This window comes from Heterocephalus glaber, unplaced genomic scaffold (genome assembly GCF_053883595.1).
Source record: "Heterocephalus glaber isolate CG9 unplaced genomic scaffold, H.glaber_assembly_v1.0 deba00001504, whole genome shotgun sequence".
NCBI classification, from domain to species: Eukaryota; Metazoa; Chordata; class Mammalia; order Rodentia; family Bathyergidae; genus Heterocephalus; species Heterocephalus glaber.
In genome coordinates this window covers 13234284-13249966 of record NW_028258324.1, presented here as the reverse complement: position 1 = coordinate 13249966, position 15683 = coordinate 13234284, and the positions used below count along the sequence as shown (strand labels likewise).

The 15683-nt window shown below is 45.0% G+C and overlaps 1 long non-coding RNA gene across 1 annotated transcript; it reads left to right on the top strand.

Moving 5' to 3' along the window:
• The first annotated feature begins 7099 nt into the window (after positions 1–7099).
• On the top strand, positions 7100–15467 carry LOC110349187 (uncharacterized). The gene is made up of 4 exons (XR_002394994.2): positions 7100–7305; positions 10367–10625; positions 14211–14293; positions 14681–15467. It is a non-coding gene; the product is annotated as an uncharacterized LOC110349187 (long non-coding RNA).
• The last annotated feature ends 216 nt before the right edge of the window (positions 15468–15683 follow it).

Here is a 15683-nt window from a genome sequence, read left to right as displayed (position 1 = left end):
TTGTTTCCCTATTGTTGCTATAGTGAATTATCACACACTAAGTGATTTAACACAAACCAAATTTATTCTTGCTAAGTCCCACAAGTCAGAAGTCTGAAATTAGTCTTTGAAATTGTTATGGTTTATATATAGATGCCCCCTCTAAAGCATCATGTGCTCATAGGTGGGGCTTTATGGAGGTGGCTGAAGCATGGGTGTCTAATACTCACCAGTGGATTAGTCCCCTGATGCATTTATAGGTAAATGTGATGTTGGGAGGAGGTGGGTCACCGGAGGCGTGACCTGGGTGTATCTCCATTCCTCCTCCCTTAATCTCTCTCTCTGCTTCCTGTCACCATGTCATGAGCTGTTTCTCCTCTCCCATGCTGCTCTGCATTGGAGCCAACTGACTGTGGAATGAAACCTCTACAAGCTATGAGCCAAAATAAACCTCTCCTTCCTTCAGCTGTGGGTGTTGGGTATTTTGTCCCAGGAATGAGGAAAGTAACTAAAAAAGGGATTAAAGGGGACCAGGGATTTAGCTCAGTTCCACCGCCTGCCTTGCAAGCAGAAGAACCTTGCCTGCCTTGCAAGTTCAATCCCCGGTACCAATAAAAAAAGCGGGGAGGGATTACAATTAGGTATCCACAGACCAATGTCTTCTAGGGTGTCTGGGAAAAATGCATTCCTTGTCTTTCCCCTGCTTCTTGAGGCTGCCTACATGCCCTGGCCCATGGCCCCAGTCACTTCCACCTCTGCTTCCATCATCACCTCTCCCTCTCTGAGTCTGACTCTCCTGCCTCCCTCCTTCTCTTATAAGGATTTTCATGATCCATTGGGCCCATCCAGATAATCTAGGATAATCTCCTCATCTCTAAATCCTTAATTCAGTTGCATCTATGAAGTCCCTTTGCCTTATAAGGTCACATATACACAGGTTCCACAGATTAGGACATGGACATCTTTGGACAGTCATTATTCTGTCTACCCTAAAAGGGATATGATCCCTCAAACCCTACCACTGGTCTTAGGAACAGCCCCTGGGTGGGCTGAGTGGGTTAGGTTTAGGAACTATGGCCTCATCTGTATTCTACAAAAACATCATTTTCATAAAACGGAAGAAATTAAAATTAAATGTCAAGAGATTAGGAGTTTAGGGGTCACAAAGAAAAAGAGGGAGCAATGCTAACACTCTTTGGAAAATCCAGCAAAGGAAAATGAGGAACAGACAATAATGTAAGAGGTCATCAAACCAGAGAAGGGTGAGGAATAACAGGGTTTTTGAAGTATGAAAATTAGAGGTGAAGTACCCCTGAGCCATGAGTAAGTAGAAATGGATTGAATCTTGAGGTGTCCAGATTTCAAGGCACCTCTGTGGAAATTCCATGGGAGAGACATTCAACATGACTCTTCAGGTGTCTGGCTGAAGTTAGTTGTTGATTTGATTTATACAGATTTCCTGAGCAGGCCTAAAAGCCTGGAAAAGGAGAAGGGATGGAAAAGGATAGAAATGATGAGGCCGAAGGCTTGGCAAGAAGGTGTGATGGAGGCTCTGGGAAGTGAGCTACTAGAGAGGGAAACAGTACAAAGGCTGAGCTGACAGAGAAGCCAAGAAAAATGGGAAGCTGAGAGTCACAGGAGGGAGGGCAGATAACAGCCTAGATAAGGAGTTAGGTAAGGGACCTTGTCTTAGTTACTTTCCTCATTGCTGAGACAAAATAGCTCACATTCACAAATTAAAGGAAGAAGGGTTTATTTAGCTCACAGTTTGTAGAGATTTCAGCCCATAGTTGGCTGGCACCAAAGCAGCATGGCATGGCAGAGGGGCATTGCCTAGGAAAAACAGTCTATGGCAGAGTAAGCAGGAGGCAGCAAGCAGCAGCAGCAGCCTATATTCCATCTTTTCCTTTTATTCCATTCAGGCTACCAGCCTTTTGAGTGGTGCCACCCACACCCAGACTGAGGCGTCCATTTTCACCCTTAATCCAAGTTTCACACACATATGATCCAGCCACCTCTCAAAAGTGTATGAGGCTTTGGGGGGACATCTTGATACAAGCCATGACAGGCTCCATCAACATCTGTTGAACGATTGCATGCAAGGGACAATTAATAGCCAATCTACGTCCACAGTGCTGCTGGTCCTCAGGGTATGGGAGAACGGTCCAGGAATACAGAAGAGGAAGTTGTGATCAGACGGGAGGGGCGGGGACAGAGATGAATGGTGCCACATTACCAACCATGCCATGCCCCGGTGGCACACAGAGTTACACAGATGAATATTACAGACTTTCTTAGATGTTGTGTTTGCTTACCATAGCCTGGTGAGCTCCTGGGCACCAGGAAAGAATGGAGTCAAGGCCACATCATCTGCTTCCACCTAGTTTTACATCAACCCCATAGGTTTGGAGGAGAGAGGAGAAAGGGATGGTTTGATAAAAGATATCTTGAATGACTAAATTCACACAACCCTAAATACATGTCTCCACTTGCCACGCAAATATTCACCCAGCCTGGTCAAAAACCACACTTCTCCCCCAGAGAAAAGAAAGATGTCACTGAAATTATCTTGGGTTCCATAGATGACATTAGTACAGCCAGACCTCGGAGTATCTGGTGCCAATTTACATGTTAGCTTCTGTTGTACTAAATGGAAATTCTACCCTTGTTGCATCAATTATGTAGGTGAGCAATCCGCCTGCCACAGGGCCTGGTGCTGGACTGTGAGTGGGCCCAGAGGCCACTTATCTACCGGTGTAGGTGAATTCTCTGCTACTTGGCTCTAGAGGAAAATGCATCTTACATAAGGTGCTGCTCCAGAGATAAGTCTGTTGTTAATATGCCTCAGACTGCCTTTGCCATGGCTATTATCACGGATACATGCCACGTACATCTTTTTTATTGGTGTGCATTGTACTTGTGGTTAAAAAAATTTAAAAAGGAAAAGATACCACAAGATGTCGCTTGTTATTTTTTTTTTACAAAAAAAATTTCCCACAGATTCAACCTATACTACATATTATCCATAATGTATAAATCTGGAACATCAAATATGCATTAGTCAAATTTGTGGGAGTTTCATAATAGAATTCTCCATAGTTTAGTGTGATTCGGTAGTACTTTCAGGGTACCATACCTGACCTGAACAGGCTAGCTAAATACTGTCTGCTATGATTCCACCTATCGTGACTGTTCTAAAATATGTGGAGGTGTTCAAAGGGAGGAAAGAAAGAAGAAAGAAAGAAAGAAAGAAAGAAAGAAAGAAAGAAAGAAAGAAAGAAAGAAAGAAAGAAAGAAAGGAAGGAAGGAAGGAAAGAGAAAGGAAGGAAAGAACGAAGGAAGGAAGGAAAGAAAGAGAAAGAAAGAAAGAAAGAAAGGAAGGAAGGAAGGAAGGAAGGAAGGAAGGAAGGAAGGAAGGAAGGAAGGAAAGAGAAAGAAAGAAAGAAAGAAAGAAGAAAGAAAGAAAGAAAGAAAGAAAGAAAGAAAGAAAGAAAGAAAGAAAGAAAGGAAGGAAGGAAGGAAGGAAGGAAGGAAGGAAGGAAGGAAGGAAGAGGAGGAGTTGATTATAAACTCCTTTAGCTAAGAAGTGGGGCCAGACATTCACATCTTCTCTGGGCTATTTCTTCTTTAATATTCAGTGTAGGAAACAGAGCCAATTCAATTTGGTATTAGTTCCAGTAAAAGCTTCCTGTGCAGCAAGTGAGCTCTGACTACATTGTTGAGGAAATAGTTCTGTCCCACTTTTGAAGATCCCCATCTCACTGGATAGGGCACAGAGTCACAGTAAACTGCTTTGGAGGTGTTCAGGCAGTGGTGGGACAAGAGTGTTCCCCATTTTACTGGACCCAGGAAAGCAGAAACTTAAATGATGATAAACAGTGTTGAAATCACCCAGGGCAGCCGGGGCCAAGCCCAGAAGCTCAAAGGACTACAGATGCTGAGGTGAGTTGACAGCAGCTGTCTCTCTGCGCCTCCATGTTCCCACCTCTGAAGGCGGGGCGGACTGACTGATCAGAGACAACCCTCATGGACAGGTTTCATGACCACTCTGGCCTGTCCTTTCAGCACATTTCAGAGCTCCTGTCTCCAGGACTGGGAGGGAGGCTCTGAGGCACTGGCAGGAGTCCACACTCAAGCTCTGGCTGAGCCCCATTTCTGAGAAGAGCCCAGATGCCTAACCGGGGCTGCTACTGAGTAGAAGGGGCAAAGTGGTGTCAGGATGCCTGGGCAGACAAATGGAGAGTGGAGAGGCGGCCTCCAGGCAGCTTCAGCCACACCTGCTGTGTGAGAGGGTGAACACCAACAGCTCCAGCTTCACACAGCATGTGCAAGGGCTGAGAGATGATTAGCAAGGATGCACTCTCAGCACCCCACCCACATCCACTCGGCTCTCTCACCATTTCTGTGGCCCCTCTGCTGGCTTCACTAGGCTTTGCCCTAAAGGCCAGTGTGTGCTCCACTTCTGGGCTTTAAGCCCTACAGACAGAGCTCAGTTTACCAAACCTACAGGGAACTAAACACTAGGAAATAGTCTTAGTCACTTTTCAGAGTGCAATCCAAATCTCTAGGATTCTCTCAAGCCTACAACTCATGTATTCCCAGAGCTCCCCCTAATCTTGGTCACTTCTGCTGATCCCTTCTCCTACTGTCTTACCCCAATTGGTGAACCATATTTATGTTGCCTTATGTTTCTCTACATGGCATTGAGCATAAGCTGCTTTAATCAGGAGCCCCTCACCCCCCTTCCTCCTCACACACTCCAAACCCCTTCCTTATCTTGGCTGGGGTCCGTGTGTGTGTGTGTGTGTGTGTGTGTGTGTTACTGCAGATTGAACCCAAGGACTTTGCACTGAGCTACATTCCCACCCTTTTTTATATTTCATTTTGAGAAAAGGACTTGCTAAATTACCCAGGCTGCAGTTGAACTTTAGGTCCTCTTCCCCCAGCTTCCCAGAATTCTGGGGTTACCAGCTCTTGTTTGGAGGCGTAGTAATTGATGTCACACAGACAATGCCATGGTCATTGTGTTTTGCCCCCAACCCAACAGGAAGATTCCTCTACTCAACATAGTTTTTTTTTTAATTAATTTTATTAGTACACCTTTTTTTTTTTTTTTTGGTACCAGGATCAAACTTGGGATCTTGTGCTTTTGAGGCAGGCAGTGGAACCACTGAGCTAAATCCCCAGATTCAATATAGTTTTAAATGCCCCTCTCATTATAGATTATAGCAGGAAAAAAAAAAAGCTGAACAAGCAGGTCAAGGTACCCAACATCAAAACTACAGAAATAAGCCAGAAAATGAGAGGGTTAAGGCTTGTATCCAAAGTTTCTCATGCTCATAGCTGGGCTTTTTGGAGGGGGCTGAATCTAGGGTGTGTGCGTACAGATTAAGGGTTGTGATAACTAAATAAGTCCACTGATTGGTTTAGCATAGTTCTGGGTGTGAATGATGGGAAAGGCCACCTTGGATGTGAGTAGCACCAATCAATAGGTTTGTAGCCTAGATGGGATAAAAAGAAAAAGCAGTTGCAAGCACAAGGACCTGAGTTCGATCCCTGGTACCAAAAAAAAAAAATTAAATAAATAAAAAAATAAAAAAAAATAAAAAGGAAAAGCAGAAGGAAGGCTTGTTCACTGCTTACTTGCCTGCATTGCCATGAACTGTTTCTCCTTGCAATGTGCCACTCTGCCTTGGAGCCAGCCAACTATAGACTGAAACCTCTACAAACTGTGAGCCAAAATAAACCTTTCCTCTTTTCTCTTGTGGGTGTCAGGTATTGTGCCTCAGCAACAAGAAAGTAACCAAGACAGAGAGCAAGTAAGAGAGAGGAGAGTAAGCCAACCCACCAGCAGTCCACTCACCCATCCCAGCAAGCTACCAGTCACTCTACAAAGCACTAACACAAGCTAACTGCATTTCTTCATTCAAAACAGACACCAATTGCCTACTATGTGCCTGTCCACAAAAATCCATGAGTAAAAGTCAATATTTAAACATTTTACTTTGAGCATCTGCAGATATTGTAACTAGGTCCAAAGTGAAAAAGAATCATGCAATTTTTAAAAAGTGAGTTCACATTCAAACAAATGACATTGGCTGCCTCTTAGTCAATTGGGTAAGATTAGAAAGTTACCTTGGGGCCCTTGGGGGGGGATCCTTATTAGTTATGCAAATTAAGGATGGATCAATAGGTAAATCAGTCTCAGCATAGAATCCACAGGCCCCTTGGGGCTAAAAGTGCAATGCTTCACTGACACTGGTGCCCTAGAGAAGTGTGATTCGAGTCTGTGACACTCTGAAAGTGTGTCCTTGTCTAAGAACTCTGGATCATCAGAGCTCAGAAGAGAGGAAGACAGTAGGAACCTGAGCCTTGTAAAGAGTTTAAGGTCCAGACCTGAGGCTAAGAAAATTGACAGAGTGATCAGGCTAGGGGCCAGAGAAGCTTAAACTGGGTGAGGACCTAGGCTTTAACCAAAGATCTTGGGTCTGAGGGTTTGTAAGGGCAGAACCAGACCTAGCAGGGTAGTTGGCTGGGACAGGGGTTTAGCTCTGAGAGTGACAGCTGAACAGATGAGAATAAACTGAGTAAATAATTCTGATGCCAAGGTGAGAATTCACACTGAAGGGGACAATTGTTCATCCATCTAGAACCAGACTTTGGCAGGAGCCAGGACCAGACGTGTGGCAGTGACCATAGTTGGTGGTCAGAAGAGAGCCATCCATGGCTTCAGAAAAGTGTGGCAGTACCACCCACGCAGGTAAATTGACGTTCCAAAAGACAGAATTTTTTTTTTTGGTACCGGGGATCAAACTCAGGACCTTGAGCTTGTGAGGCTGGCGGCAGAACCACTGAGCTAAATCCCCAGCCCCAAAAGATGGAATTTTTATCCCAGCAGGTGCTGCAGTTCAAACATAGTAAGAGTCTTAAAACAAAACATTACAGTCTAAGAGAAGCAGGCAGTGAGGGAGGTTTGGCAGAACCTGGAAGAGAGGCAGGGTTATTTTGTTGGCAGCCCTGCCTGGGAGTCTACAGCTCCTAGGGAACCTCCTTCCAGTGGCGGGCCCCTCCCATACTGAGAGGCCAAGTGTGCAAGAGTCTCTAGGGATACCTCATTTCTGAGTGCCTCCCCTACAGCCACCTCCTATGTGGCCATGTTCCTGAAGCGCTGGCTTGAGGAGCTCCTCTCAGAGCTGACCCTGACTCGTGAAGGCTCTGGAGCTTGAGCAACAGCTGCTACCACCCCTCCAAGGCCCTCCACCCTGGCTGCCTTGCTCGGTCAGGAAGAGGCCTGATCTGTGGCTGCTGGGGACGAACTGAGGACTGGTAGGGCCCCCCCGTGGCGGTCCCCACCGCCTTGCCAGATGGCATATAGAGGGCCGGTGACAAGGGTGGTAAAAAGAATTTACTAGTAGACAGGAATATAGGAAAGGCAGGAGTTTATTTAGATCACTGGTTACCCTGGGACAGCGGGCAAGGATCCAAGATAGAAATCTCAGTCAGGGTGAGGACTGAGGTTTTTACAAGGAAATGAAGACGTGGGGAAGGGTCTGAGGTGGCAAATGTCGGTATCTTAGAAATGCATTTTCCTAGGTTTTGTTCCTTTTTTAGGAACATCTGTATTGAATTTAAGGTTGTATGTCAAATTTGCAAACTGTCAAGCCCTCAGGTTTAGAAGACATCTAAATGTTTTAACCTTTTTAGGGAAAGATAGAATATTAGCTCAGGGAGGGAAAAGGGTTTGTGTGTTACTTTTATCTTTTTAGTCCTCATTAGTGCAGTGCTTTATGACTGTCCAGCATGTGCTGGGCAGAAATGTATTGTCAAAATTTAGGCGCTGAGCATTTTAACTCCTTTGCTCACCACACCCAGCCCGTTCCTCTCCCCGCCCCTCCTCCGTGCAGGTGGCGACGTCTCGCTGAGCCGAGCTCTCACCCACGGCCTGCAGAGCGCGAGTCCCGTGCTTGGCCCGCGCTTCTCTCCATAATAATCTCATATATCAAAGCTGGAAAGACCCGGGCCTTGCCTGTGAGCCACTCCACTCCACTCCACGCTGAATATCATTATCAGAAGCCCCGAGCTCCCTCGGCTTCCTATGCAAACTTCCGAGCTCCCTGGGGCACTTCTTGAAAAAAAGTGCCCTGCAAGACTGACATTTGTTATTTTGAGGGCGCAAAAGCTCCTCCGGTACCAAACCTAATCAGCTACATCCGCGAGCTCGCCCCAACCAAGAGCGCCACTGACGCCTAGTGGCGGATCTGGAAATGACAGCGGCTCTCGCTCTCCCCGGGAAGCTAGTCCGGATCCAAGTGTTTAAAAATATCTCAAAGCAGGACGTAGGGGAAAACAAATTCTAGTCTTCGCCAGCTCTTTGGGGATAGACGAACCGGCACATCATGCTTAAATACCCTAATCTGGCAAAAAGAAGGAGAAACCGAAGGGGAAATGAAGTTAACTCCGGTCCATCTCAGGATAAACCCAGGTCATGGAGAAGAGGACATGGAGTCAGGGGTGTTAGGACCCAGCTTTCCAGCATCCCTGCCCTCGGACTCAGGAATGGGGCATATGTGTCCTCATTGCTACCATATTTGAAGTAGCAAGACAGTGGCAATATATGTAAACATATATCTATAATGTATTTTTCAAGCAATGTAACTCAGGTATCCAACTTATAATTCAACTTCTGTTACTGTTCCATAATTCAGTACTTTCATCACCTTACACTGTAGGTTTACTCTTCACTCATAGTACAAAGGGGGTGGGGGGGTGGTTAGCATTCCTCTGGGTTGGGAGGACATCACAGAGAGGATGGTCAGATGCCTCTCAGTCTCTCTCGGACATGGCTGATCTAGACAAGCGAGATGTATGGCCCAGTCCCAAGCCATCAGGGTCTTCCAGCACAGTGGACAAACTCATTTCCAAAGTGATGATATTTTTCCTCCACAATGGGAAGAAATTGTTCACAAGCAGCTTTGGCAGAAATCCCACCTTCCCGGATCTGTCCTGACTCACCATGACAGCTGCTGTGGGACAGATTGGCTCAATATCCTGAAAGCCACAGTGTCACGGCCTCTCCACGCAAGCCCTCACACAGCAACAAACCTGAGGGGGCACTCAGGACCTTCCTATAAATCTCAAAACCAACTGATGGTATCACACAGGTCAACACACACCCCCCCCACCCAGCAGGGTTGTGAACTCACATTCCTGTGTTTGAGTCCTGACTACCACTTAAATGCCAAGTTACTTTTGCTGAGCTATGGATGGGTAGAGGTTAAATGAGATAATATAGGTATCTCTGAGAAGGCTTGGGGCTCAGAGATGCTACTCATCACCTCCTGTTCTTGCCTACACCTGCATTATCTACCCAGCCTGTCTTAGTTCAGTAGCCCAAGCCTCAAAGCAGGTTAAGAAGAGAGGAAAGGCCTGGGTACTGCCTGCTGGAGTGGCAGGGAGTTTAGCCCCAGCAATGCCCTGGGAACTGCCTTGCATGGTACAGTAGCAGCCCATATAGCTGCACCCCATTGCCACACCCCACAGCCTCAGCACCCATAGATCATCCTGTGTGAAAGCTGAACCACTGGCCAATCAGCAAGTTTCAGCCAAATGGCAACACTTGAGTCCCCAGCCCCTCTATGAGTTATTTTGCATATATTACCTAATTTCACCTCTATCCATCCTGATGTGGGAGGTATTGCTATCAACTCCATCTTCCAGATGAAAAGTAAAGCTCAGAGAGGCTAAATAATGTACCCAAAGTCTGGGAGCCTGTAAGTGGTAGTCAGGACTCAAACACAGGGAGGGTCAACATACAAGTGGCACTCTTGGTCCCTCCGCCCCACTGCCTCTGGCATGTGACTCTCCAGAATGTGGGACTGGCCCATGAAACATCAGCTCCTGTGGTGAGGTGTCTGCTCTTCCGGGCCTCAGCTGGGCCACAGCCTCCCAGGGCAACAGGGAGTGGGGGCGCCTGCAGCATGAGGAGAGAGAGACCCCCATTCCCACCAAGAGTCAGCACAGAGCGCTTCTGGACATCCAGCCTGAGGTGCTCTGTTCAGTGGGGCAAGACTGAGTTTGAAAAAAGGAAGCATGAGGAGTGAGCGTCACACACCAAGGAGCAGGCTGTGCCGGGATCCAGTTGCACCTCTGAACAGCAGCAGCTGCCACTGGGTGTTTCTGAGTCCCAACCACCTTCTGCATAACCCAGAGCTTTTTCCTTTCCTTAGTCCCTATTTTCCCCTCCCAATGGCAGAGAGCAGCACCCACCCCAGGAGATCTTTCAAGAGTTCTGGAGGGAAGCACAGGCATCTGTCCTTTGTTACACTCCCCAGTGACTCTGCGTGGGCTCCAACCACCCTCGACTTTCTCTCTCTGATTCTTTCTCCAGTATTTATGTTCCAGAAGCAGCGGGCAGCCACCCTGCCACTCCTCAGCACCCCAGCCCTGCCAAGCTCCCGGCAGCACATCGTGCCCTGGCTGTCCACCTCTGACAGCCTCTCCTGCTGAGCCCTGGAGGCTTGAGGACCACACAAGGCATCAGGCCTGCCCTGGAATCCTTCTCCCCCATCAGCACATCAGCCACGAGCAGGATCACCTACATAATTTGAGGGACCCTTTGGCACTGATGTGGAAAAATGTCACAACAGGTGCCTAGAAAGCTTTTTTTCCTTTTTTCCATGGTCTCTTTTCACAAGTGTCATGTTTTTTATTTGATATCTAACAGTGTTCCAAGTGAAAAAAAAGAGGAAAAATTTTAATTATCTGTACAAATTTTACTTTTCACCTTTATATTGTACAGTGGCAGTTTTAAGTGCAAATACCAGAGCATTCAGCTTGCGTTGTAGAATCGCCAAAATTATTTCATGGCTTATTGCAAGGGGTTGCTCTGAGCTGGCCAGGAAAGGCAAAGACTGTACAAGCCAGAGTCAGGGAGTACAAAAGGAGGAAGAGATGATTCCCTCAGCACAGAGGAGCACATCCAGCCCCACCCTGTGACAGTGCACCTAAAGCCACAGGTGCCCTCCCACCAGCCAGCAGTCCAGCCACCTGCCTCACCTGGGGGTGAAGTTAAGGAAGTCAAGCCTAATGTCTCCCCTGTCCATGGCCCACAGTGCCAACCAGCACAAAGGCTCAGACACATGGTGATGTCAGCCTCAGTTGAGGTCACTACTGTGCCATGTCCCCCCACTACAAGGTGTAAGTACCCAGCCTTCCCTGGGCCCTGCAGAAGTGGAGAGCTGCAGTGATCCATGGATGGAGGACAGGGGAGGGCCAGGTGGACACATGGCCTGAACAGGGGACTAGGTGGCTGAAAACCTGTGCCAGGCAAGCAGGGAAAGGTGGAAGGAAGCACACAGGAGCTGTGGCTTTAAGACCCCAGCATAGGTCCCATTGGGAAATCACATGGATTTCACCAGAAAACACAAGGTCAAAGATAAAATTATTAAGAATTTCAGAGCAGCAACCACAGAGCATTAAACCCCACTGGGGAGGAGGAATCCTGAGTTCAGGGCTTGCGTAGCAGCACTGACCTTGACTAGGATAGTGAGGTAGGAGATGAGGGCTGGGGCAAAACCTTCAAAACAACTGGGTGGGATCTGTCAAAGCAATGAGACCCAGGGCACATGCACAGAACACAGGACCCAGGAGGACTCTGCAGCTCCTGAGCACTGTGCACAGAACCAGTTGGAGATGTGCTATTTTCAATTCTTCATTTACACCTGGTGTGAAGCCAAGCTAGTCCCTGATAGGACAGTTTAAATCTTACATCAGGCCAAGTGAGATTTTGATAGGACAATGGCCCCAGTGCCTTATTTGCATGAGGGAAAAGCCAACCCAGGAATTCTAGACACAAAAGACCCCTTTCCCTTTGCCTCTGCCATTGTCAATCTGTTCACAACCCCACTGTCATTCTGCAGTGTACTTACTTCTCTTCCACATTTGATAAATACACATCTCCACTGCCTTTTCTGTATGTTTTGTCCAATTTTTGTTCAGGACACCAAGAACCTGGAAAGAATTCGCCTGGGACCACCATCTGGTAACAGTAGGATAGAATAAATAGAGATAGGCAGAAAGGAGACAAGAAAGCCAGGCATGGTGGTGTACACCAGTAATCCCAGCACTCTAGGAGGCTGAGGCAGGAAAATCTCAAGTTGTAGCCCAGCCTGGGCAACTTAATGGTTTAGCAAGACCCTGTCTCAAAATAATAAATAAGAAATGCAAAGAATGTAGCTACAATGGTTCAATCCCCAATGCTGCGAAAAAGGAAGGAAGGATATAGGGAGGAATGGAGAAACAAGGAAAATCATAATTTCAGAAGTGTACTTTTTTCCCATAATGAATATAATCATTATGTACTACAAACATGTACTCATAAAAATTTTAAAGTGTACTTTTATTGTACTTTTAAGAAAGCTGCAACTTCAGATGCAAAATTACCCAAGATTATCCCTATCTGTACTCCATATCATTGCTCTCTAGGCCTGTTCATTCTCCTAGGTTGGTTGATTTGGTTTTTTCCTCCATATCCATCATCCCCAAACCCCTTAAAGATGCTATTAGCCTATAAATTAATCTAGTTGATAAGATAAAGGGCAGGAACGTGAAATTTAGATGAAGAAACAAATTCAACGGGTTCAAAGACTGTTCCTAAGCAAAACATCTTGGATCATCCATCCTGAAGGACATCTCCAAGACCACACATGATCCCCACGACCCACAATGCACCTCTCCCCACACTCAACTTTCTCTGAGCCTACTTCTTTTAAGTCTGCCTAAACAAATCTGTCCCTGCCTCTCACCAACATGTCCTAAAGTTGCTTAGTGGAGCTGAGAAGGTCCTGAAGCCCAGGGGTCAAGCTGGGAGAGGTCCATTAGGCTACGGCAGCTGCTGAGGAAGAGCAGAGCACCCGCCCACACGGCAGGATGAAGACCACGGAAACAAGAGGCCACAAGTCCAGAGAGAGGGACACAGCAGCTCCAGCTGTGGGAGGCAGCCCAGTGGGGCCATTCCAGGTCTTGTGAGGCCTGAAGCTTAAATTATTTAGCACCAACTTTAAGAAAAAGAAAACAAAATTAGATACAAAAGTGAATATTTAATTGGAAATCCTAAAAGTAAATGGTAATGGTACACAGTACTACTTGACTCACCTCCACCATCTGGGTTTTTCGCATCCCTGACTAGGTATTTTTTGATCACCTCTTCATGTGTGGACTTTGAGGTCACTACCTTGAGAGAAAATACAGTCTTCTTCCCATGCAGCTGATCTGAGAATGCCTTCTATTACTGAGAGTTTAGAAAATTTCCCCTCATTTTCACAAGCAGATACTGATACTGTCATGTACACTTTTAGGACTGCCGTCAAGTTTGGAAAAATCTTCAAAGTGTTTCCTTTACAAATGAACTGCAAATTTTCAGGGCATTTCCCATAGTGTGTGTGTGCACACATATGTGCATGTGTTCTGACTAGTGTTAAATTCTGAAATAGTCTTTGAAGAGATGGCAGTCATTGCTTAGGTTTTCATCTTTGTGCAGTTTACTATGAGGTTTGTGTTCATTTATTTCTTGGAAGAGAATTTCTTTTCTTATCAATGATGTGGAAATGAGACCCAGACACAAAAATTTATTCAATGGGATTTTTGCTGTGTACTTAAGATCTGTGTGCAAGAAGAAATAAAACAAATGGACCACCAGGCAGAAAGCAGGCTCCATTACACCTTAATCCCTAAGCACCAATTTTATGGGCCCTCCTAATACATGAGTCTGATCAAAGATATCCCAAATGAATTTTGATATTTCATGTACCTCTCCCCTTCCTCTCCCCCTTTTCCCTTCCTCTGCCTCTCTTCAAGTCTTAAGGATTGAACCTAGGGTTTCCTGCATTCAAATACTCAACCACTGAGCTACACCCCGCCTTTGTTTTCTGTCTCCAAGTCACAACACACAAAGTCAGTCGCTAGTTTCTGTTTTCCTCATCTATATAGTAGTTGAGTTGGTGACACCAACAAAATACTGATATAATAAACACCTTAGCAAATACGCTTTTTTTCCCAATTTCTCTTAGACTATTTGGTGTACTTTCACTATTTTGTGTAACATTTTGGACACATGACATTTCAGGTTTGCTGTGTGTCAGCTGACCTCAGCCACTGCTTTATTTTAATCCCCAGTTTAGACTGACTAATTTAAAGTTTCGGCTCAAAGTGTGGAATCTGCCATTTCTCCCAAGGTTCTTTTGTGGGAAAGAATATGAGACCAGAATGAGGAAGTCCCAATGCATTGTGGAGTGATGTGGCTCCCTGGAAACAAAAGGTATGTATTTTTAATTTACTATTTTTATTTTCTTAAAAGCATGAGTTTATCTTGAAGTTTTCCAATCAAGTTCTAACAATATAGTGTTCCTACTCAAATTTCTAATTCTACAACATTTTCTCTTATGCTAAAAATTCATATATTTACCGTCTATAAGTTCTAAAAAAACTTACAATATTATCCACTTATGTAATAAATTATCCCATTATCAATTATCAAATAAAGTTCAGTTTTTCTAATATTTATTTTTATTTTTCGACTTCATTCCACTAATGATTTGCAAAAAAATAAAAATCTCTTTGCTCCAGAATCATTCTTAGTCTCTCGCTCTTTGCTATAAGTCTTAATTATACAGATGTTTGGTCAACTGTTTTCTGTTGTTTTCAGTCTGAGGGCCCTGATGTCAGAAGAGCAGGTTGGCACAGCTCTTGCTTGGTGGAGGCTGTCAGTCGCCAGGAGAGAGCGCTTCCTCACTACTACAAGGTGGCAGAGAAAGCCACAAAAGGCTGGGGACAAAATTCTGCATCAGTTCCTCATCGACAGATAAGATCAAGATTGGCACCCATGAGTTCTGGCTGAAGGCACCAATTTTGTTCCTTGTTATTGAATTATCAAAGCTATCTTATCCATGTTACTTATTATTTTCACAGGTTCTCGGTTTCTTTCTTTTTTAAACCCTGTTCTTATCTTTCAAGCTTTTAAATTTATCTTGCTCCTCTTTTTGAGTTATAAGCTATAAACTCTCCCTCCTTTATAATATTAAACATTCGGGCCAGGGATTTAGCTCAGTGGCACCGTGCCTGCCTCGCAAGTGCAAGGTCCTGAGTTCAATCCCCAGTACCAAAAAAAGAAGAAAAAAAAATTGTGCTGCTATAATATTCAGCATTCCCTTAACTTAAGCCAGTACATCATGGTGTGTAATTTTACATCAAGATTCACAGGGAATAATCAAAATTGTTTTCCCCATTCGAGAAAACTTAAGGATTCATCAGTTTTCGATTTTCTCATGAGGAGATAAGATTCTTTATGATTAGGTGAAGAATGTATCTGTAGATGCAGTATATTAAGATCTTTGCCTGAACTGTCCTTTTGACTTATGGATCAAAATTCAGACTTTTCCTCCTGTGTATTATTATGATGCTTATTTCAATTACAGGTTTAATTTAATAACTGAATGTAGAACTCTATATTTTCAGAACTCTTTGGAAAATAAAATTTCCAATTACCTTAATTTTCTAAACAGTTCAAAGTTCCTAAAGCCAAATAAGAATATCATAAAATACAACCAGTTTAAGGTCGGTGATTTAGCTCAGTGGTTCAGGCACCTGCCTCGAAAGCACAAGGTCCTGAGTTGGATCCCCAGTACCAAAAAAAAAAAAATACAACCAGT